General features: G+C 46.1%; 1 protein-coding gene across 6 annotated transcripts in view; it reads right to left on the bottom strand.

The window, feature by feature from the left end:
• Window positions 1–11,990, bottom strand: part of FGFR1 (fibroblast growth factor receptor 1) — a 164,367-nt gene extending 152,377 nt beyond the window's left edge. For 3 of the 6 annotated variants that reach the window (XM_085633931.1, XM_085633933.1, XM_085633934.1), the window contains exon 1: window positions 11,523–11,990. The gene's annotated coding sequence lies outside the window, so the exon portion shown is untranslated. Of the gene's footprint in view, window positions 1–6,276; window positions 6,388–11,522 lie in introns of those variants that run through there. The other 3 variants (XM_085633935.1, XM_085633936.1, XM_085633932.1) reach the window with 2 other exon arrangements.
• Between the last annotated feature and the right edge of the window lie 10,175 nt (window positions 11,991–22,165).

Below are 22,165 nucleotides of genomic sequence, written 5' to 3'. Positions count from 1 at the left end.
CTTGATCCGGACAATGACAGCTCCCTTCCCCGACAAGCAGAGCACCTTGTCACTCTATACCGGCGACTCGCCTCGAACACCTCCCAATCCGACAGAGCCCCGTCACCGCGGACATGTCAGGCCCTCAGCTCTGCACAGAAGGCACACAGTGGAACTTGCGGAGCGGAGGTGTTCCTCTCCCTTCCTCCGACAGCTGTCTGCTGTGACCGCTCGAGCTCCGCACACGGCGGTTAGAGAGAGAGACAGCTTCACCCCCACACAGCAGAGCCGGGGCGGGAGCGCTGCGCGTCACGCAGACAGGCAGGTGGAACCCAGAGCACGCATGACAGGAGAGCTCCGAAATTGTAAACAATTATTTTCAACCTCTTTGGTTGCGTGTTTGTTTATATTTTGATGCAAGTTACAGGCAGGGGTGCAAACGTCGTTTTTCTGCAACTACGTGTGGGGCTGCGCTCCTAGAAGCCTGACCCTTCTGGACAAATTTATAGAATCGACATACAATTCTCGAACAGCAATAGCGGGTACTCGAAAAGAGAGCACGAGGACTAGGGAGAATTAGACAAAGTACCCTTGTGGGATGGAGAGGAGCGAGCTCATCTAATGTTATGGAAGAAAGACTACACAGGACTCCTGAGATCCGAAGAATTGAATCTGAACTTAAATATTTGCATTGGAAGAGCTCTTAACATTGTGAAACATTGGTTAGTTATGTAAGTAACAGTGAAACAGATCTAATTGCTTTGCTCATGATAGAGTGTCACTCAAGACACGAAAAAATAACACTTTAAATTTAAGTATATGGCAAATATAGTAATGTCACACATACCTAAACTGAAAACTTGGCAACTATGGGAGTAGAAAGTTGAATAGCTTTTTTTCTATCAGGAATATCCAACCCGACAATAGCAAGCTCCCTGCCCCGCAAACATGAGGACTGCACAATAGGGTATCCTGGACAGTCCCCGTCAGCCATGGTCTTCGGGAGGCCGGGCTAGGCACAGTGAAACGTATGCTGGGCACGAGCCTACCATGCGACCTACAGTGCACGAGCCTTGCCAGCCCTTCAGAGGCACCTGACTGGAAATCTCAGGACTGCCCGGGTGGCTTCAGGCCTTCCCGTCACACGGCCTTTGTGGCGTGGGCCGTTCTGTTCCCAGATCTCGGCGGACAATGGCAGTAATGTCACAGAGCCCTCACCCGGGCCTGAGTCAGGCTGGCACACCCCGTCCTCTCGAATTCTTTTGTCCCACATCCCTGCCGTGCGCCCACTGCACGCTCATGTGGGCATTTCTTTCCTCTGCCAACCAGGCTCACACATCGGGTAACAAGCGTGCGTCCCGGCTTTCAATGACGAACGGCGAACGAAGTCCATTAAGGAATTAACTGGAAACCGCCCTCCCGCCTCCCCACTAACAAGCGTCAAAAGTCAACTCGGAGATTACATTCCACAAAGGGCAGGCACTCTCAGCATTCCGTGGACGACAGTGTTATAATAGGATAATGGCAATATCAAGGCAAAAATGATTTTAAAAAATCCATTTTGGACCGTATAAGAAATTGAAGAAAACTTTGAATACCTACACACCTCTCTAGCTGAAAGGGCCAGACACAACCCCATTGAATAACCAAGAAGTGGCAAAGCCAATAGGTCTAGTGAGAGTATAATATATATATACACATATACACACATACACACACACACATTGTTTTTGTCCCATAAAGCACACTTTGCCATAGTGTTCTCTGACAATGAAGTGAACTACTTTGTGTGCGGATGTGGTTCTTGTGAAAAAGTTGAACGCGTCCAATGACGCGAACCACTGGTTGAAGTGGACCACATGCTATATGCCGTATTGGGCGGAAGAAATATGTGACTGACACCACAACAGACCAATGTTGCAAGAGGGCATGCTGAAAGCCCCTATAACTCCGTATTATATTTGAAGGGGCTTAGGGAGGGTGACACACCAGACAAGGGCTTTAGGGATCTATATACATCTGGATGCTCAAGAGAGACTCCAACATGTGACAGAGCCACTCAAGGGACTACGAATCTGGATCAGGATTCAACTATACACTAATGTAGCACAACCAAAGAACAAGTTACACCCAACACGTTTTCAATCCTGAACGCCCCACAGTACACACTCCCAGCATTTGTCAGTCATATTAGTTTTTCCCAATGTGACTTGCTATTTTTTGGCAACTTTAATGGCTGAAAAGTAACACTACACAGCTGCCAGACATCATTCTCTCGCCTTTCTTAACTGGATACATTATTAGTGGCAGGGGGGACGGGACGTGTTACTTTGTTGCTCTGTGTATGTGCATTCCGTTATACTGACACCAGTGCAACATATAAAGTAAAAAAGTAACATATGTGCGTCTCCTCTACTTGAAATGTTGCAGTGAAGAGCTTCTGGGGGGGGAAAGGGATTTAAATTACACAGGAAAAGCAAAATGACTAGATGATTCTTGGATTCAGCACTACGAATCACTCAACGCCCTAAAATAGGGCTAGGAGACCTGACTATTTAAGGGGGCTGTACCACCACTAATAATGAACAATTACTAGAACCAATGCACTCTATTAAAGAAGGGGAAAAAAGGGACATTACATCGTAATAACCCTTACATCAAATATTGGAAATGGATAGAAGTGGTATTTCGAGTTAAGTTTTTATTTCCGAGGGGTCTAGTCCTGTTAAAGCACTCTAGAAAATATAGACCCAAGCATGAGACCACCTCCACGAGTTAAGCCGCATCTCTCTCCAAGAGCAATCTAGGCTATGTGGCTATGATCCGAGACTCCAAAGATCAGAGTGGTCTCTCGAGTGGTAGACCAGCACCAACCACAGCGCTCACTCGAAGAGAAGCCTTAACTACGTGAATATGATCATATCCAACATAGGCTAAGGCTGCTTTTATAAGAGAAGCTGTTCCAGGTTAGACCAATCACTGGTTAAGGCCTTGCACAACTGGAAGCCGGTCATGGATAGTAAAAAGGGGGAATGTGTTACACACAAATCAGGAACATTGCCACGTAGGGTATCTAGATGACATGCAACCAAATAGACCCAATGTAAAGAAGAACTTTTAGGATATGGAAAACTTACAATATGCCTGTCCGATAACGGTGGCCACAAAAATGGAGTGTTTTTCTACATATGGAAAGTCCTGAACAATAATCCTAGTTAAGAAAGCCAGTTTCTGAACATATCTTTGATTAGCTCCCTGCGGGGTAGTCACTCAAAATACTCATGTTCTCATTCATACCCATTTGTAGACCTTCCAACTCACATGATGCCACAGTGTGTCACACAATATTGGCTCCCATCACAAGATATCACACAGTGTGCACACAATTAGCTTGAAACCCCTGCAGAGAGAAGGTTTACGGCAGTTTGGAGGTTCTGCTCAGCTCGATGTCTATTACATGGTGTGAAGACCCCTCCCCAGGACATTGGCAGCAGCCTCAAAGCTTTGTTTTTTGCGTTTGGGGGGGGGGGGGGGGGGGGCTGTTCTTGGCACTAAGACCCGCCCCCTGCAAGGCCCGCCCCTTCGCACACAATGGAAAAAAGTTTCACAAATTGGCAGGCCTGCATTCTACTACGTGCCTTCCTGCCTAATAGTAGAGAAACCCAGTGGTCCAAAGGTGTAATGCCTGGCTGTGATCTCTTTGCATCACGGGAAATGGCTCAGCTGCCATAACCAGTCTGGGATTGCTTTTGTTCCCTTCAGGGGAAGAGCCTCTCATCTCAGTTCTGAGTGGACTGTTCCCATAACTTCCGCCAATACAAATGATTCCTATTTAGAATCACTGTGAGCCTATGTATCAAGTGAAGATATCTTGAAAATCTGGCACTTTTCTCCTGCCCTCTTGGGCTTACATTCAACAGCCACAATATAAATGTTCACTTTTTGAGAAGGTGCAAAAAAGCCATCTTCCCCTCAATCAGATATAGCTATGGACAGGTGGGAAAGAAAAGCATGGATAAAATCACCACAGTAGTCAATAAGCAACTACCATAGCACAGCCAAACAACATTTTGCAACTGATAAAACAACTGCCTCCGATGAATCTGGAAACAGGCATTATTAACAGAGCCAACTAGTCTGGGAATCAGATTCTTGGCTTTTTCTGTGCTTGTTTTGGAAAACGATATTGTTGGGAAAACGGATGGCCCCTTGTTAATCATTAAAAAACCCAAAAAATCAAAAGTGCACGTTGCCATTGTAATCACTCCCACTGAAGTTAACTATTTTGTGTTGCCCCTTGTGAAAGGGCAGAATGATGTCACTCACAGTGAAGTTGGCCAATTGAAGTGGGCAGACTTATTGCCCCATGCTGTCAGCTGCAGTGGGCAAATACAAATGTGGATAACGCAGCAAACGCAGCAACAGACCAATGGATGAAGTGAGCTGGCTAAAAGCCCCTGGAACTAATTATATTGCACACATAATTTTACTCAACTCATAAGAGCTTCGCTAAAGCAGACCTTAAAAAGGTGACTATTCATCTGATATCCAAAGCCAATCCACAGACATCCGACTAATTCCTCCTTTCTAAGAGAAAACTCACACTTCCAATGAAACACACTTTGGACAAAAGGCCCAAGCACTTTATCTCACTTCACTCAGAGAAGGGCAGTCGGCAAGTTAGGTAAACACCATTTACCTCCCACATATCACGTCATGCATTAACTCAGCGGTAGAAACCCCTCAGCCAGGAGTCAAAGAGCCTCCGATGCCCGCGTTCTTGATGAGCGAGGAAATTTTCACTCAACATCTGTCTAATGGCATGAGTGTCTGTGAAACACAGAGAAACTCAAGACAGCAGGAACCAAAAGGTAGGGTACGAACAAGCGGCACACTCCACATTTCTATATGGGGAAAATAGCCCCGGTGACGCTAGAAAGAGGGGCATAGCGTCCTATACCAAACGCCGTATATTAAACGCTCCGAAAGCAGGATAAAATATACAACCATATGCGAAAGATGCTGGAGCCACCTGTGTTAGCTGTAACAGAGCAGAATCACCAAGCCTAGAAAATTGAATGGAACAATACTAGGACCACAAATCACAAACAAGAACTGGGGTTCCTGAGCTTTACCTCAATCTTTTACTAGAACTTTTCATTTTCCAGTTACATTTGCAGTATCCATTTGGTTTATGGGCCATATTGCATCGTGCTTGCGTTGCAATGCAGGAGGATGTATTTTACACCTCAAAAGAACACTGAATCTTCACAACTTAAATTGTTTATCTCTTAGATGCGCAAATGCGTAAACCAATCTTGTTTTTTTTCTACGGAGCCTCCTTTTTTATTTATTTTAGACAGGACACACAATGCAAACTACTTTGACTTTGCCAATGCTTTTCCCCCCCTTGACACACAACCCGGTCAGCTTAAGTTGTTAAGATTGCCACCAGTGTAGTGTTTATTGGCTGTTAAATAAAATAAAGACTCACAGGTTGATGATTAGGGTTGCCTTGAATATTTTGGTTCATTCTGTTTAGATCAGAGGGATTAACTATCCCATATGGACAGTGTCTGGCAACCCCTCTTATTGGGTCTCAAGAGACAACTGTCCCATTTGGGCCTAAAGGGTGTCTAGCTATGGGGCAAATAATGCCAAAATTTCAGGATGATCACCAATTATACATTAAATTCCATTCAAAACAAACATTGCTTGTGTTGGTATATTGAATTAACCAGCATGGGCCTGGTCCCTGGTGGACCCGACCCAAGTTGAATGCTTTTTGGTTAAACAGGCGGCAACCCTGGCTAGTCCACTAAAATGGCCAATGTGGATCGAGCATAGGTATTAGGGTACCGGAAGTTGTCCTGCTCTCCCTAGGGGCCATTTTGTCTTCAGGTATATGAGAGATTTAGCAGAGGCACCCAACCAGCCTTCCTTTCCACGGAATGGCTTTACACTGGCAAAAGCAGACAAGTGGAAGGGGAAATAGTGGCTGGGAGCAGCCTCCCGTGGAATGGGGAGATAAAAAAAAAAAAAGAAGAAGAAAGAAAACAGTAAACAAAATGCAAATGATCTCGGACTCGGTAAATATTGGTCAAAGATTGTCCAAATCAAGAGAAGACGGTAAGGGAACAGACCTGCCAAACCGGATGTCCCCCATAAAACCTACTCAGTTGAAAAGCTGCAGTTTACGGGAAACTAAAGGACCGGTGGAGGAGCCCAAGACGAAGCAAAGGAGAGAAGAAAGCCGAAAACAATGCTTTAAGCTCATTTTTATTAAGTTTTCCTTACCCACAGCGCCAACGGACCAGAGCCCAGAATGTACCACGGAAGCAATCTTTGTGGCTGAAACTACGTTTTGGTACGAGAGTCTGCCACTGGGTAGAGAGCAGAGCAGCTAATTCCACGCGCAAACTGAGCCATAGCAAACTGGGGCTTAAGTATGGCTTCCGAAGCAGTGCGTGTCATCTACGTCCGCACGCGCAAACAGCGCGCTGTGCTACGTGCTTCCGTAGTTTGCGCAAGGTTTCCGCCAGCCTGTACTCAAAAGCACCAACCTCTGCGCTTGCACAGACATCAGTATTAACCCCTTCAGACATGATTTAACCCTTCCGCCTTCCAACACAGGATTCAATGGTCCATCGTGATTGGTGCTTTAAAGTTTAAAAACATAGATGAAAACTCTGGTGCGCCACAATTAGAAGCCAGCATTGTTTTCAAACACTAGCGAGTTAGCTGATAGCCAGGATAGGATTGGATGCTACAGGTAGTGAAACATGTTTAGTTGACCGGTAGCTTAAACGTGGAGGTCGAACGGCGTAGTTGCTATCGACTCCACGTAGATATCTTTCTGTCTTGCGACATCTTTTGCATGAGAAACGCTTGAGTTAATCTAATCCAAGACCACGTGACCAAAAGAGGTGTTCCGAGGTAACACGAGTGCGCCCTAGCTGGACCACCCGTCTTACAAATTAGTGAGGTGCAACGTATGCACACCTCCAAAACGGTACATACCAATGCAGTGTCAGAGCAGTGAACACCCATAAGGCATGGTGCAGTCCACTCACTGGATGTTCATAAACAGCAGGAAAGGAATCGATATTATCTGCCCCAGTACGTTTTTTTAATTTGCATTCTGGGACATGTGGTCTTCTTTGTCCCATTAAAAAACAGGGACCATTTCCAGAATGTACCGAAAGCATAACCTGGGTGGGAGCAGCTTATAATTCATGGACCTGGAAATTGGGCAGGTACGAGTGAGAGGGCGCTGTACACAACCGAGGAGCTGCGTGCACCCCGTTAACCACACCGAGGAACAGCCGCTGGGCAGTACAGACCAAACATACCAGTTCAATGGATGCCAGACAGGTCGTTGGATGATGAGAACAGAGCCTGGCCCCACTTCCGGTGCACTCTAGAGGGACACTCACCCAGCACGTGAGCGGTGATGCACTCCCGATGTGTGCGGCTCTTCACAGTCGTGCGCACGAGACCTGACTCAGGGCGGAGGCTCCAGTGGGGGAAGCCCCCTCACTGGCCCGGTTGTGACCTCGGGTGGAGGACCTGGGGAGAGCTGCCCTTCCCTCAACCCGGGCAGAACAGCAAAGGAGGCTACTAGGACGGAGGCCTAGCACACCTCGCCAGTGAGGCTGGTACACTGGATGACATTCTTAGCCACGAACTTTTCGGGGGGCCGGGGCTATATATTCACTAGCTAGTTAAAAGAAAAAACGAAAAAACTTTGAGATATACCTTGTCATTTACTTAGGAGTCAGCATGGAGGGAAACATTTCACCAAACTACCGGGACCCGTACTACCTCCTCATCCCATAGTGGCCTATTTGATGGGGCTTCAAGCAGACGAGGCGTAACAGCGAAAGCCTAACATAGTTAACATCTTAATGGTGGACGGGTGCCACCGTGGAACAAACACCACCACATGCACTGCAAGCACCAACGCTTGTGTCACTTTGGGGCCGTGTTGTTTTCTTGACAGAAGGTGCCTGGGGACAGGAAGTGCTGGCGCTGAAGCCCAACGAAGAGGGCATTGGTGCATTAGATAGAGTTAGGCGTGGGCGAGTCATGCACGTGAGTGCGTCAGATGAGGGTTACACCAGGATCGGACTAGGACAGAAAATAGGCCCGGGCTCCATTAGGTTCTAGATAGCTGCTAAAAAAAAAAAAAAGTCCTATTTTCCCAAATGGGGACTGTTTTGAAGTTGTAAAGACGAGTGTTTTGTAAGGTGTGGAAGACCGCATTGATTTGAGCTTTCTGTAGGCATTGCTCGCATTAATATCGGGCGCCTGGTCTGGTGGCTTAGTGGACTAATGTGTGCTTGAACTCAGTCACAGGATCAAATCCCAGTGAGTGCACTCAGCAGTTCATCCATCTCGGATAGAGTACCACCGAGTTGGGTAACCAAACATTTGTTATGCCAATATACCCTTCTGGGTGAACCTGTGCTTTACAAATACACATTACGTCAAAACCAGTCCAGAAAACCATAAAACTGACCTGCCAGACCAGCCCATGGGCTCTGTGCGTCTGCCCTATTGGCAGGACCACTGGAGTTATGAGCTTGAGCCTAATGAAAATTGAAGAGGCCCCCTTGCAAGGTACACAGAGGGGCCCGCTCAGATTTAATCCGGAGCTGTCAGGCCCGAGTACAGTGCTGAGGGGGACCCCTACAGCCGCCCCCGCACCGTGGGGGCCTGTGTTACGCCCCTGGATTGTGCAACCGCCAACGATTTTCACATAATAGATTTGCAGCATAAGCCATGATCTGCCTCACAATCTTGGGATTTTGACAAAAAATATTGTTTCTAGCTCAAATGGTTAAAAAGTTACTAAACACGCAGTGACTCCTGTTCCAGTGCAAAGCAGGACTGGTCACCTTTCTTTTGCTTAATGCTATATTTGGGTATTAAAGTGGTACTACCGAGGTGCAACCAAGGCCCAGCCAGTTGCAAAGTATAAAAATGACAAAGTAATGCAATTACAAAAATGTGCCAGCTTATGCCACATAATTTACTCAACCTCGCCACATAATTTGGCCCTCTCTTGTTGCATAATTCAAGTGGCCCTGCCCATAGGCCAGTCGAACCTTGCTAACATTAGTGCCAGAGTTTGTAGGTGCAGAAATGAAGGAGTTGGCCCACTTGCAGGTTGAGAAGTGCATGATATGACACACCCAGGTACTGTGGCACAGGACTCAAGATGTACCTCTCCAGCCCAAGTACACTGAAACTTGGCTGGGGCCGTCTGTGTTCACATTCAGAGGGGGTCTGGCTTGGCAGTTTGGGCTGGACTGCTCTCCTGGCGCCAAACCAAGGCGGGTGTGCATATAGATAGTCTCTGTTGTGCCACAGGGGGGGTGGGGAGTACACGGATGGCCTCAAATACGACCCAAGTGACTGGCAGCGTTTGAGACTGTTTGCAGTCATTCCACCCATCCCCTCTGCGTTTCCTCGTGGCCAGGAGAGGGCCAGAGCGGGAGACAGATAGAGGAGTGCGTTACTTGCCGCAGGTGTAGGTTACAGGAGTGCAGAAATCAGCCAGGTGTACGTTACATTCGTAGGAAAGATGGAACCAAATGTAGGTTACATTAATGTGGGACCGGGTAACATTCGAGCAGGGGATACCGGTGTAAATCACATGGTGCCAGGTGCAGAGACAGACCGGTGTGGCTTACATTCTTGCAGGAGATGGCGCCAGTTGTAGGTTAAATACACGGAAAAAGACATTACAGGTGTGGATTACATGAAAGAATTGTATTATTTATGGAGCGATAGCGAATATGCTCAAGTGCGCATAGTGCAAGTTGCATTTTCACAGGAGCTGGGGAAGGAGGTGACCCCGAGCTATGTTATTTCAGTGCAGGAGAAGTGGCCAGAGTGATACGTCGGCGCAGGAGATGGGGCCGGGAGTAATGTTACTCCAGTGCAGGAGAGCGGGAGTAATTTTAATGTGTATAGTTTTCGTTAGTGCTGGGCTTGGAGTAGGTTACAGAAGTGCAGGAAATGGAAACTTTCAGTTATGCTCCGTACAATTTCTCCTCAGCGTCGACCTCCACTAACCCCTCCTCAAAACACACGTTGTCCCCTCTTCCCAAAAGATACCCCTCACACCCGTCGTACACAGGTCACTCACTCACCAGCACAAAAACAACCCTTCTCGCCCCACCTCTCCTCACACACCGCCCCCTAACAGAACAGTAACAAACACACCATCACATTCCTTACTCCCTGCCTCCTGCCAACACCAGGCATGGAAAAAACTTGAAACAAGTCGGGAGGGGTTGGGATCTTACGGGAAGCCTTATAGGACTGCGGGGGAGCTACAGGAACACACACACAAGAAAAGTTGATGCCCTGACGCGCACCCCCTTCTCCCCGTAAAGCCCCGCACCACTGCACGCGCATCCCCCTCCCGGAGCCAGCGCTCGTTGGAGCACCTGAGGCACCCTAAAGAAAACACTACTCTCACCCGGGGTCGCTGAAGGCTTTACCCTCACCCCCCTCATCTATCCCGGCGGTAATTGTTCGTTCCTGGGCCCCAGGACAGCCCACGCCCCCTGGCACATCAAGGCTAGCTGGCACCGCCCCCTCTCCCCCACCTATGGCAGGGGTAATAGCCGTTCCCCCGTTTGTGGTCCAGAAGGGCCGCCCTCCCCCTCCTTTTAAGCAGACTCCACTCGAGCCGAATCCGTCTCCACACCCCGGGCCCGCCCCTCCCCCAGAGCCGATTATTTTCTTTGGCCCGAGGCTTGGCTTTTCCCCTCTGCCTGCTCCGGGCAAGCTTTTGTTTTCTTTAGTTCTAGTAAACTAGGAGCGGGCTTCTCTGCAACGGGGTAGAGAAGAACACCAGGTGTTGGCGAACCACCACTGAAGTTAGTTTCGCACCGCTCAAACTAACCTCCCTCCTCGCCTGTCCCGGTGGCAACCATACAAAGTCACCCCCTCATGCATTTCTATCCAGTGGTCCTACGCATGCACCGGGAATCAGGTCCCACAAATACTACTTTATAAGTTAAAAAACACACAAGCACAAAAAACCATGGGAGTCGATTCCACTACAACTGAGGTACTATTGAAAGTTCCGCCCCTGACACTGTGATCAATCTACTTTTAGGCTGCAGTGCCACGAAGCGCGGCGTCAGGGAGCATTCGAGTCACTTGCAAACCGAAAAAAAAGCATAAACAACCGTGGGTGTTTAAATGCACATAGCACACACCCCGTGAGCAGTGACTGCGATCCAGACCAGGAAGGGTTCTACGGGAGTCGGATACGCGCCCCCTAAAACAAAGTCTCGTGCACGCACAGAAGGGCTTGTGGCCAAAAAGCGCACAGTGGTCTCCCGTCAGCCATTGTGAACAACGTTCCCAACTCATACACAGCAGACTTATGCACAGCTGGGGGTCTGCACTATCATGTATGGATTAGTGCTTTTAGGGGGGCTCACACACCCAGAGTCCAGTAAGGGTGAGGGGTGATGACTACAACAGAGTCCAAGGTGTTTTACGGATGCCGCACTCACCTTCAGCCCAGTCGCTCCTGCGCGCCCTGTAGATCCCAGATGAGAACGACACACAAGTCCCGGAGAAAGTCGTCAAACAGGAACCCACCAGCAAAATCACTCCTTGAGGATGTAAACCTGGGGAGTCCACCCCTGCAGAAGACGAAACCACCCAGTCCGGTGGCAGCGCAAGCAGACCCCGCAGAGACCATCCAGAGTCGGGAGGAGTGTCCGATCCGAGCCCCTCAGCCAGCAAAGTCCGGGCGCCAGCTGCAGAGCCGCTCTCCTCCCTGCGATCCTGTCTCCTCCGGTCCCCTTTCCCTGTCCTCTCTGCTCCAGCAGCCCCTCCGCCGGTCCACTGCCCCTGCAGGCTCTGATGCTCCTGGGCTCTCAGCTCGTTCCCTGCCGGCAGCTCCGGTCCCTTTGTAGCTCCACCAAGCTCTGACTCAGTTCACTTCCCACGCTCCCACCTCTTACTTCCAGGCCCACACTCTCTCCGCCCTGCAGGTCTCCGCGCCCGCTGCGCCCACCCCCTCCCGCCGGCCGCCCCTCCCCCAAAGGCGCCGGCATGCTGGGGGTTGCAGTCCCCACGTCGCTGCAGGCGCAAAACCCTTCTTTCTGACTAGTAACTGATAAGGGGCCCTACATTTCAACAAAACTGACCGGTTCCGGAGGATAACACAGAGCGGTCTCACACCACGCGAAGTGACAGACACATGAATATTATAAACCCACTTGTCTACAATTTACGGAAAAACTAAACTAGCTGAAAACCTAGGAATTTACGGTATTGAGCCCTGAAAGTGAGCTATCAATAAAACGATATTTTATGCGTTATCAGATTACTTTTATTCCCTTTTGCATGAAATACAAAGATGCCTCAGTGGGTTCAGGGTCTGCGGCTCAATTTTTGTGTAAAAGCGTCAGGATATAGGTGTGACATTTTCAATCTTGGCTGCGCCAGTCGAATCTTTTCTTCTTTAAAGATCTATAAACATAAACCCATTGGGTAGAAATAAAATGTGCGTGTTGCAAAAATAAACATTTAGCATCATGTCCTTGTCTTTATAGTTAGATACAACACGAAACCGACCTTTGCACAATATAATCTAACATATTGTATTGCATTGTAATTGCATTTATATAGCGCTTACTACAGTTGACGAGGCTGTCAAAGCGCTTTTTCGGCGAGTAGCACGCTACTCCGGGACCCATAAAGGATTAGTGATGAATTAGTATAGTGAACTATGAAAGTAATTTGAGAGGTGGATAGGTTAGTCAATCATTTGAATTCAGAAGGATAGCGGAAGGATAGAAGAGGGAAAATAAAGGTTTGTACTTATAAAGCGCTTGTTACCCCTGATGGGGTGTTGAATGAAGCGCCTTTTTTTTTGGGGCAGTAGCATATCACCAGAAACAAAACAACTGCTGACACCGACCTCACCGGAAATTAACCCTCAGAAACGACTTTATAATAATGGATATTGTTTGAAAATGGGGATCTGTTTTTGATTGCAACACGGAAGCCTAACATCTATGAAACTGGTAAAACCTCTGTAATACATGTTTGAAGTTAATCAGCTGTAAGCAAGAAAAAAAAACGAAAATCGACCTGATTAACAAACTCCTGACCTGCTTAGCATGAAACTGACCACCTTAGCATACCAATGACCCCACCTCCTTACAATAATCCTAACAGCTGCTTAGACGGTGACAGATTTCCATTAAACTCTCGTGCCTAGGACAAAAACTGACCTGTGCTATACAGAGATCACTTTGCAAAGAAATTACCACTTTAGCATAACAAAGACCCGATTAACAGGATGCAGCTTGCCTGGTGTCTCCATGAATCTGACTTGTTTGGATAAAAAGTCACTCGCTTGACCCCACTGTGAGATGACGAGCGCTTCATCAGAGCACGGGCCACTGGGCATTATCGTTTGTTATTGGGTGGTATTTGTAAAGTGCAGTATCCGCCATTTGAATAGACTTTAGTTTCTAGGACTAGGACCGTGGTACTCATAGTACGGCCTGCGGGTTGCCAGCGGCCTGGCAGGTCTTCCTTGATGGCCCGCAGACCTTGCAGGTAATGTACCCATGGCCCCCCAGAGAGAGAGAGTGAGAGAGAGAGAAAGTGGAGAGAGAGAAAGAGTGGAGAGATTGTGGAGAGAGAGAGAGAGAGAGGAGGAGAGAGAGAGAGAGTGGAGAGAGAAAGACAGCGGGGAGAGAGAGAGAGTGGAGAGAGAAAGACTGCGGAGAGAGAGCGAGTGGAGAGAGACTGACTGAGAGACTGACTGAGAGACAGACTAAGAGAGAGTGACTGACAGAGAAAGACTGACTGAGAGAGAGACTGACTGACAGAGAAAGAGACTGACTGACAGAGAGATACTGACGGACTGACTGAGAGAGCGACTGACTGACAGAAAGAGAGAGACTGACAGAGATAGAATGACTGACTGAGAGAGACTGACTCAGAGAGAGAGACTGACTGAGAGGGAGACTGACTGACAGAGATAGACTGACAGAGAGAGACTGAGAGAGAGAGACTGACTGACTGAGAGAGAGACTGACTGACAGAGAGACTGACTAACAGAAAGAGAGAGACTGACAGAGATAGAATGACTGACTGAGAGAGACTGACTGACTGAGAGAGAGAGACTGACTGAGAGGGAGACTGAGTGACAGAGATAGACTGACAGAGAGAGACTGACTGACTGAGAGAAAGACTGACTGACAGAGAGACTGACTGACTGTCTGAGAGAGAGACTGTGATGGAATTGGGGTCAAAGTGTGTATGAAGCTATGCAATGCCTCTTAAGATTGCTATTGTCTGCTAATAAAAATGTATTATCAAAATGTGTTCTTTGTAGTTGCATCTTCTTTTGAAATACAGCCTTGTTGCATTGTCTAATGTTTTGAAAGGGGTTTGATGTTTTTTATTCTAGCCTGCCCCCTCACTTAACCCGCCCCCACTGACCCCACCCCTACAGGTGCAGCCCTCGGCCACAAACCACATTGTAATTTTGGCCCCCGACAGAAAGATTGTGATTACCCATGCTCTAGGACCTCTTCAAAGAGTGCTGCGCCTTGCTGGAGTCAGGGACATCTTAAGGATTTTGGGGTCCCGGGGCCGAATGTATTTTGGGGCCCCTGATTGAAACAGCTTTTAATTTATGATCCGATTTCAGGTCTTTCATGCCCACTTCGGCCAGGTCACTGACAGAGCACAGGCACACTCCTCCAAATTCTGAAGTTGTTATGTCTAATATTCAGGGACAGAGACCTGTGTTTTCAATATTGTAACACGGTAGCAGCTCACAAATATTACTCCAAATAACGTGTGACCACCCTCCCATTTCTCATATTTGAGTCCTGTTTTGAACTTAAAGAAACCTTTTATGGATGTTGCATGGAACATAAACACAGGATTACTCTGCAAACTGTCTGCAATAGACTTCCACACATCATTCACATTACAAATAAATTAAAGGGAAAGGGTATTTGAAACAATCCGTTTAAGAATTATTCAAGGTTATCTGGGGCAAGACCCTGCAGAACAGAATTGGTTCTATCACCGGGCCCCCCTGAAAGGCTGGGGCCCTGGGCCAGACACCACTTTGCCCATGCCTTAAAAATGTCTCTGACTGGAGCGCGTTCATGCAGAAGTGGCGCTATGTTTTGCGATTCTAAGCCCCTTAAGAAATATTTTTTCTGTCCTACTGGTTCATGCCTTAGTTATATCAAGGATCGATTACAGTAACTCCCTCTATTTAGGTCTGCCAAAATATCTAACACATAGGCCCTGATCCCGAATTTGTTGGAATGAAGGTGTTATATAACACACCCGATAAATAACAATATCCTGGGATACGCTGTTTATCAGGTGCTATAAAGAGCACATATTACGAAGTTTTGGTGTATAACATCTGCATGCTACACTAAATACCGTATGCTGTTTCCCATTAAATTCCTGCAGGTTTGACCTGCTGACTTTTAATGATGGGGGAGATTGAAGTGTCCCGTAATTACCAGATGCAGTAAATAGCACCTAACTCGGAATTCTGATCCCAGTACAAACAGGGCTTTACTCAGGTGTCAGAAAATCCCTATCAACTCATAATCAGGCCCACAGACTTCAAATTGTCCAGAATGCGGCTGTTAGGCTAATTTTCAACCTCCCTTCTGGGCGACCTATATCCGATCACCTCGGAAGCTTACACTGGTTACTAATCCACAAAAGATGTATGTGTAAGGCCAGATCTTTCATTTTCAGAGCCCTGGATAATTCAGGGCCAGGGTACAAACTGTTCAAACCCTATCTACCCCCTAGATCTATTTGGGATTTGAATGCCAAGTTGCTTTGCATTCCTAAAATCGAGCTGCTCCACTGGGGGGGCGCTCTATAATGCGGAATTCCCTCCCTCTAGAGCTCAGCAGCACTGAATCCAAAACAGCCTCCAGGAAAAAAGCTTAAAATCTGGTTGTTCACGATATAACTGTAGATTCTGGATTCTTTTCTTCCTTTGCTCCCATTTTAGTGCCAGAATGTCCTGATGGGCAACAGCTACGCCACTAAACTGTATTAATTCATTCAAACACTTGTGGCTTTATCCTAGAGTGTGTACCCTGCTATCTGTTTCCTAATGTTCTTTTCCCAATGCCCTCATTCTTTTCCCAGTGTTGGCTTCCTACTGTCCAAGTGCCTCTATCCTAGTTTCAGTGTCTATGTCAATGCCCGTTTATAAGAGTCCATTTCCTTGTGCTGTAGCCTCCTATCTGTGTCCATAACACAAATCCAAATCCCAAATCTCTTGTCTCAGTGTCCACGTCCTAACTTCAGCGACCTAATGTCACTAGTTCCATAAGTCTGTCTCAGTATTTGTATCTTTGAGTCCTCGCCCAGTGTCTGCCCTCAGAATCAGTGTTAGGACCTGCCCCCTTTTACTTGTGTCTGTATCTCCTATTCACTTCTTGATGAATCTGTTCCTATATGCCAGAGGCCTTTTCAGAGTCTTCCGGCCCCATAGTCTGTGTCTTGGTACCTAAGTCCCTGTGTTATTGAGAGTGCACCAGAGTGAGTGATTGTGCATGTGCATCTTGGCATTCCAGTGTCCATGTCCTAGAGTTAGTGTCCCAGTGTCTTTGTCCCAGGATCAGTGACATGGTGTCAATTTTAAAACTCATAAACCAGTGTTTCTGTTTCAGTGTTGTCTGTCCCGTTGTTTGCATCAGGGTGGGATTTGTTTTCTAGTGTGTAAGTCCATCTCTCCATGTCTTCACAAAATGTCTTCATAATTACTACATCTCTGGATTTGTATCGGTGTCTTGCTGCACTTCCACTGTCATTAGCCCATTTTCGTGTTCAGCTGCAGTTCACTTAGAGTTAGCCATTATATTGGTAAGGGAGGTCATGGGTGAGCCTGAGTCTGGTGTATAGGTGGGAATCTAACTGAAGACAGTGAAAGGAGAGATGTGTGTCCTCATGTGTATGTTACGGTGGCAATGTTTCCTATCTTGTCTTTATGCCCATGTCTCTGTGACTGTCTACCAACCAGGGGCTCAGTGTTCATGTCCTTGTTTGGTGTGCCAGAGTTCATGCTAGTGTCCGTGTCTGCATACAATAGTCCATGTCCCTGTGTCAGTGTTCCACTACCAATGTCCCTTTCTGTGCCCCGTGTCCATATCAGGATGAGTGTCTGTTTCCCTGTCCCCAAGGCCATGCCCTGATGTCCAGGTGCCTTTGTCCATATCCCTGTCGATGCACCAGTATCCACGTTCTAGTATATCTATGCCTGGTCTTTTTGTTCTATTTACCATGTATCTGTGCCTGTGTCCATATCCCAGCCAGTATTCCAAAATCCAATTTCTAGAGTTCACGTCCCTTTGATCATCCAGGCGCCAAGTTCTGGGTTAGTGTCTGTTTCAACTAATCCATGCGCCTGATCCAGCGTTGCAGTGTGTGTGTGTCCATGTGAGGGTTATTGTCCATTTCCCAAGGTCTTTGAAATTCAGTCAATATCTTTGTGACCAAACCTTCAGTATTGCTGTCTTAGTTATCACTCTGTTCTGTAAATGTTATTTTATCTGTTCCTTAGTCTCAATGTCCCTCGGTCTGAGTCCCAAAGTCTTTGTCCTAGTGTCTCAGTCCCTGCATATGTGTCCTAATATTCCATTCTGGAGTCCATGCTTTTTTATTCTCACTGTCCATGTATTCCTATCCATTTACTGGGGTCATTATCTGGTGCCCATGTATGTGTCCCAGTTTCCTTATCTACTGACACTTGTTACAGTGTCTGTATCCCATTGTTCCACTGTTTATATCCATGCCACAGTGTCAGTGCCCTATTGGACGTTCATCCTCTGGGCCTTGTTAGTCCCATGATCCATGGCTGAACTTTCCAATGTCAGAGTCCCAGAGTCTGGCCACACCCTGCATCAATGCACCGGGGACCATGTCTGGTTGAGAGCCTACTTCTGAAGAACTATGTCTCCATGTCCAGGTTTTTTTTTGTCTATGTACAAGTTTCCTTTCCCTTTTACGTGTCCCGGTGCCCATATCTATTTGTCCATGTCTAGTAGATTTGAGTATCTGTTTATCAGCAACAATATTCTGATTTCCTAGTCCATGTTCCTCATTTTCTGTGACAAAATCCCTGTGTCCAGGATGTGTTCTTGTAGTGGTTTGTGGCTCCTGGCGTCTTTGGTCCGATGAGTTGGGCCAATGTCCATGTCTTTGTACTAGTACCCATGGGTATTCTTCCAATTCGTCCATAGTATCAAAGTTTAAATATCGACCTTCACTTATCTTGACTCCACAAGAGCCCTTTCAATCTCATGTGGTCATCATCCCACCTTGCACTTTATCTGATCTGGTTCTTATAGAGTTGAGTGCTGCTACATATATCGATTGATTAAGTTTCGGATTACCTGTTGCTCAGTTTTATCTGTTTTATCCAGATTGCTGTTTTTATATTGCAATAGTTTTAAATAACTTGACACAATAACATTCTATCTATCTATCCACAATATAGACTACCGACATATCATTAAGCTAAGTAGTTGTGGGGTTAAAAATGGTAAATGTATTCTTCATTATGTAGGCTCGTTGTGATGCTACATTGATAGTTGATATTGTGACATTCAACCACACTGACGTCCCTGAATATTTGTCAGTATCTGTTTTCCCTGATGTTAGTATTGTAGTCCACATACCAGTGTCAGTGTCCTCATGCCTTTGCCTGGCTCTTACTGCCCTTTTCCATTGCCAAATTCCCTGTCTATGTTCCTGTTCCCGTGCCCACATTCCAATGTCAAGATTCCCATCACTAGTGGCTCGTTATTCATATTTGAGTATCCCAGTTTGCTTGCCAGGTTCAGTTCCTGTTTTCCAGGGTTCATATTCCAATGCCACGGTTTTCCAAAATCGGTATATTCTGTAGAATCTGTGTTCCCTGAGGCCAAATATTGTTAGTTTTGTCCCTGCATCCCTGTCTGAGCGCCAGTGTCTTTATCCCAATGTACATATCCCTGTGTCTACATTTCTGGCCCAGTCTCCTTGCCCATTACTCTGATTCCCGTCCCTGTGACCCTATCCTACTGCCATGATTCATAGGCAGTGTCCCGTCAGTGTCTCATTAATGGGTCTGTGTCCCGTTGTCCATGTCCATGGTCCAGTGTCCACATCAGTGTTCATTTTTTTCCAGAGTCCCTTTCTCAGTGGCCCTCTTAGTATAAAAGAATGACTAATATATATTATTTATATTGCATACTCAACAAACTGGGTTCTCAAATTTACAATGTGAGAGTTGTTAGAGTAATACACAATTTACAAACTACCTTAAGGTTCCAATCATCCTAAATATATATGCATTATTAGAAGACAAGGCTTACCTGGCCCAATAGGTATGTCCCTTTCCTTTTCGGCCAAAACCCAGGGTTCACTTTAGAGTCTTATTACAAAAGTCCTGCTAGTCCCGATTCGGCCAGTAATCTGAGATATCATTTGAAACAGGAGAGCCAAGATCTGCGGGAAAACCGCGGCTCCCATTTAATTCTCCCAGACATTTCACCTGCCAAAAGCTTGCAAAATCTTTGAGTGAAAATAGGCCTTATCATATGGGAAAACATGCAGGGACCAGTGCATTCCCCAATGTTATTCCCCATTTCTCATGGGCCAACTTGTAATGGTCTGGAATACCAGCATCCTAGAAGTCTTGATATCGGCAACAGTTGTAATCAGAGACTTAGTCTCCAGCTCTTTCTTTGCTTTGAAATCGCAGTATTATAGAGTCTGTGCCAGACCATTTGATAGTCTATTATGTCATCTCAAGGGCCTGGCTGACCTATAGGTCAATAAGGCAGTGCCCAATGGGCTGGTCTGACAGGACAGTGTGTTCTGGCTGTTTGTGAGCCTGTTTTATGGTCTCCTGGGCTGGATTTTACAATTGATTTTCATGATCATAAAACAAAAATTGCCTGCAGCAAACTCAAATCCATGCAGTCTTCCATAGCTTGCAAAATACCTATACAGAATGTCATTACAAGTTAAAAACTCCCACAATTTGCAAACATAGGCCACTTTTTTTTAGCTGTCTAATTCACTAAAGGCGCCTCTTTTATTTTGGTGCTCAGGCCTCTTTTTCTCCAATCCGACCCTAGTCGCCTCTATCCTTGAAGTGCAGTTCCAAGCATTTATCACCCTCATTTTTGGACCTTTCTTAGGTTACTATAGAGGTTCACTGGACAACACTTGTTTTATGACCCCTTCTTCTAGAGTCAGACTAGAATATGCTCACCCACTCTATAGTATTTATGCATCCGAAGTATTTAAATAACTCTAGCTTCTCTCCCCTTCTTCAAACTTTCACGGATTTAGAATGTCTGACTGTCCAAAACCTGCACTCTCTCAGAAGTAATTCATGTTCATCCTTCATGAGGCATGGCCTCCAGAACTGCACACTGTACGCATTGGTGGCAAAGCTTTCATTTAATGCTGATGATCCATTCCAATGTCCGGGTGTTTGCTCATCTGGGTTCCAGATGTTTTTTTTCCAGTGTTCCATTTCATATCTTTAACATACTTTTAGCTCCTTGACCCTGAAGAGTACAGCAACAATCAATTTTGTATTTTTATAGTGTTGGGTGACCTCTTACATTTTTCTATTGCCCTCTACATGTATGTCTGGCATGGCCAACATATTTAGAGAATTGTGAAGTTTTTTACACCAAGTTGCTCAATATTCACTTCTTTTACTGAAAGAGATAAACATAAATCGTGAAAAAAAGAATAGTAGTCGTGTCCTTAAATTTTTGAGGCTGGATGTGATATAGATATGGGTTTTCATGGGGAACGTGGTCTGCAGGGGGTGCTAATATAACATCTTATTTCAGAAAATTCTTGAACAGGATTTAATAATTGGGTAACATTTGATTGTGATGAACCCCTTATGTGAGCACTGCAAATAGGCCCAACAAATCTCATATTTGTACATTTTATACAGTGGGGGAACTTTGTCTGTGGGTGGATGACACGCCACTTCCTGCTTAACTGCGCAGAGCTTCAATGAGTGTTGTGGTCTTCTCTGTTTATAACTTAATTTCACAATACCAAGTCTTACTCAGAAAGGAACTCATCAGTATGGAAGATGAACCCACACATTTATCCTGGAATAAGAATACCAAAGAATTATGGGCCACATGTACAAAGGTAAGTGTTTGCGATTTCCAAAAGCGAATTTCTGCAATTCGCTATTTGGTAATCACTAAGATCCATGTCCAAATGTGTGTTTTACACATTTCGTGAGTCCCAGTGGGATGCAGATAGACCTAACTCATGAACATTAATGAGGTAGGTCTCGGTTTGCGACCCATTGGGAATCGCAAAAATCACAGGGATTGTGGCATGCTGGGGTCAGCAGACCACATGTCTGTGATTGCTTTTCAATAAAGCAATCTTTTTTTAAAAATGCAGCCCGTTTTCCTTAAAGGTTAACTGGATGTGTTTAAAAAAATGAAGCGTTTTCTTTTAATTTTTAAGAGTAGGCAGTGGTCCATGGGACCACTGCCTGCTCTAAAAAATTGTTTTAACAAACATTCACAAAGGAGAAGGGATCCATACAGACCCCTTCCCATTTGCGAAGGGGTTACCACCTTCTTGAATTAGGTGGTAAAATCCAAATGTTTTGCAGCCACATTTCAGTCGTAAAACATTCACACATACCTCTGTGATTCGGTATTAGGAAGGAACGCCCTAAACATGCCTAATGTTCCTTTCCTAATACCGAATCACAAACCCAATTTGTGATTCAGTACTAGGTTACCGAATCGCAAATAGGGATTTCAAAAAGCCTTTTTGCATTTGTGTTAGAAATGGGGGTCTCTAGTTGGCAAGGGCTTGCACCTTTGTCCAAATAGGGACCCTTCTTCCTAGTCAGGAAAAGGGAGTTACACTGATAAAGTAACCCCTCCTCACCCCCTTGGTAGCTTGGCACGAGCAGTCAGGCTTATCTTAGAGCAGAGGTCTTCAAACTTTTGGATGCCGAGACCCCCCTGTCAACATTTTGAGGCGTAAGGACCCCCTCTTGACAAAAATGTCTAAACCTGTTGACTAAATTGCGTGGGATGAAAATGTAAATAAGGTTATGTGATGCCGCGTATTTTGGGAT

Source organism: Triturus cristatus, chromosome 11, assembly GCF_964204655.1.
Source record: "Triturus cristatus chromosome 11, aTriCri1.1, whole genome shotgun sequence".
NCBI lineage: Eukaryota > Metazoa > Chordata > Amphibia > Caudata > Salamandridae > Triturus > Triturus cristatus.
Note: the sequence above shows the minus strand (reverse complement) of the source record. Positions and strands in the feature narration are given on the sequence as shown.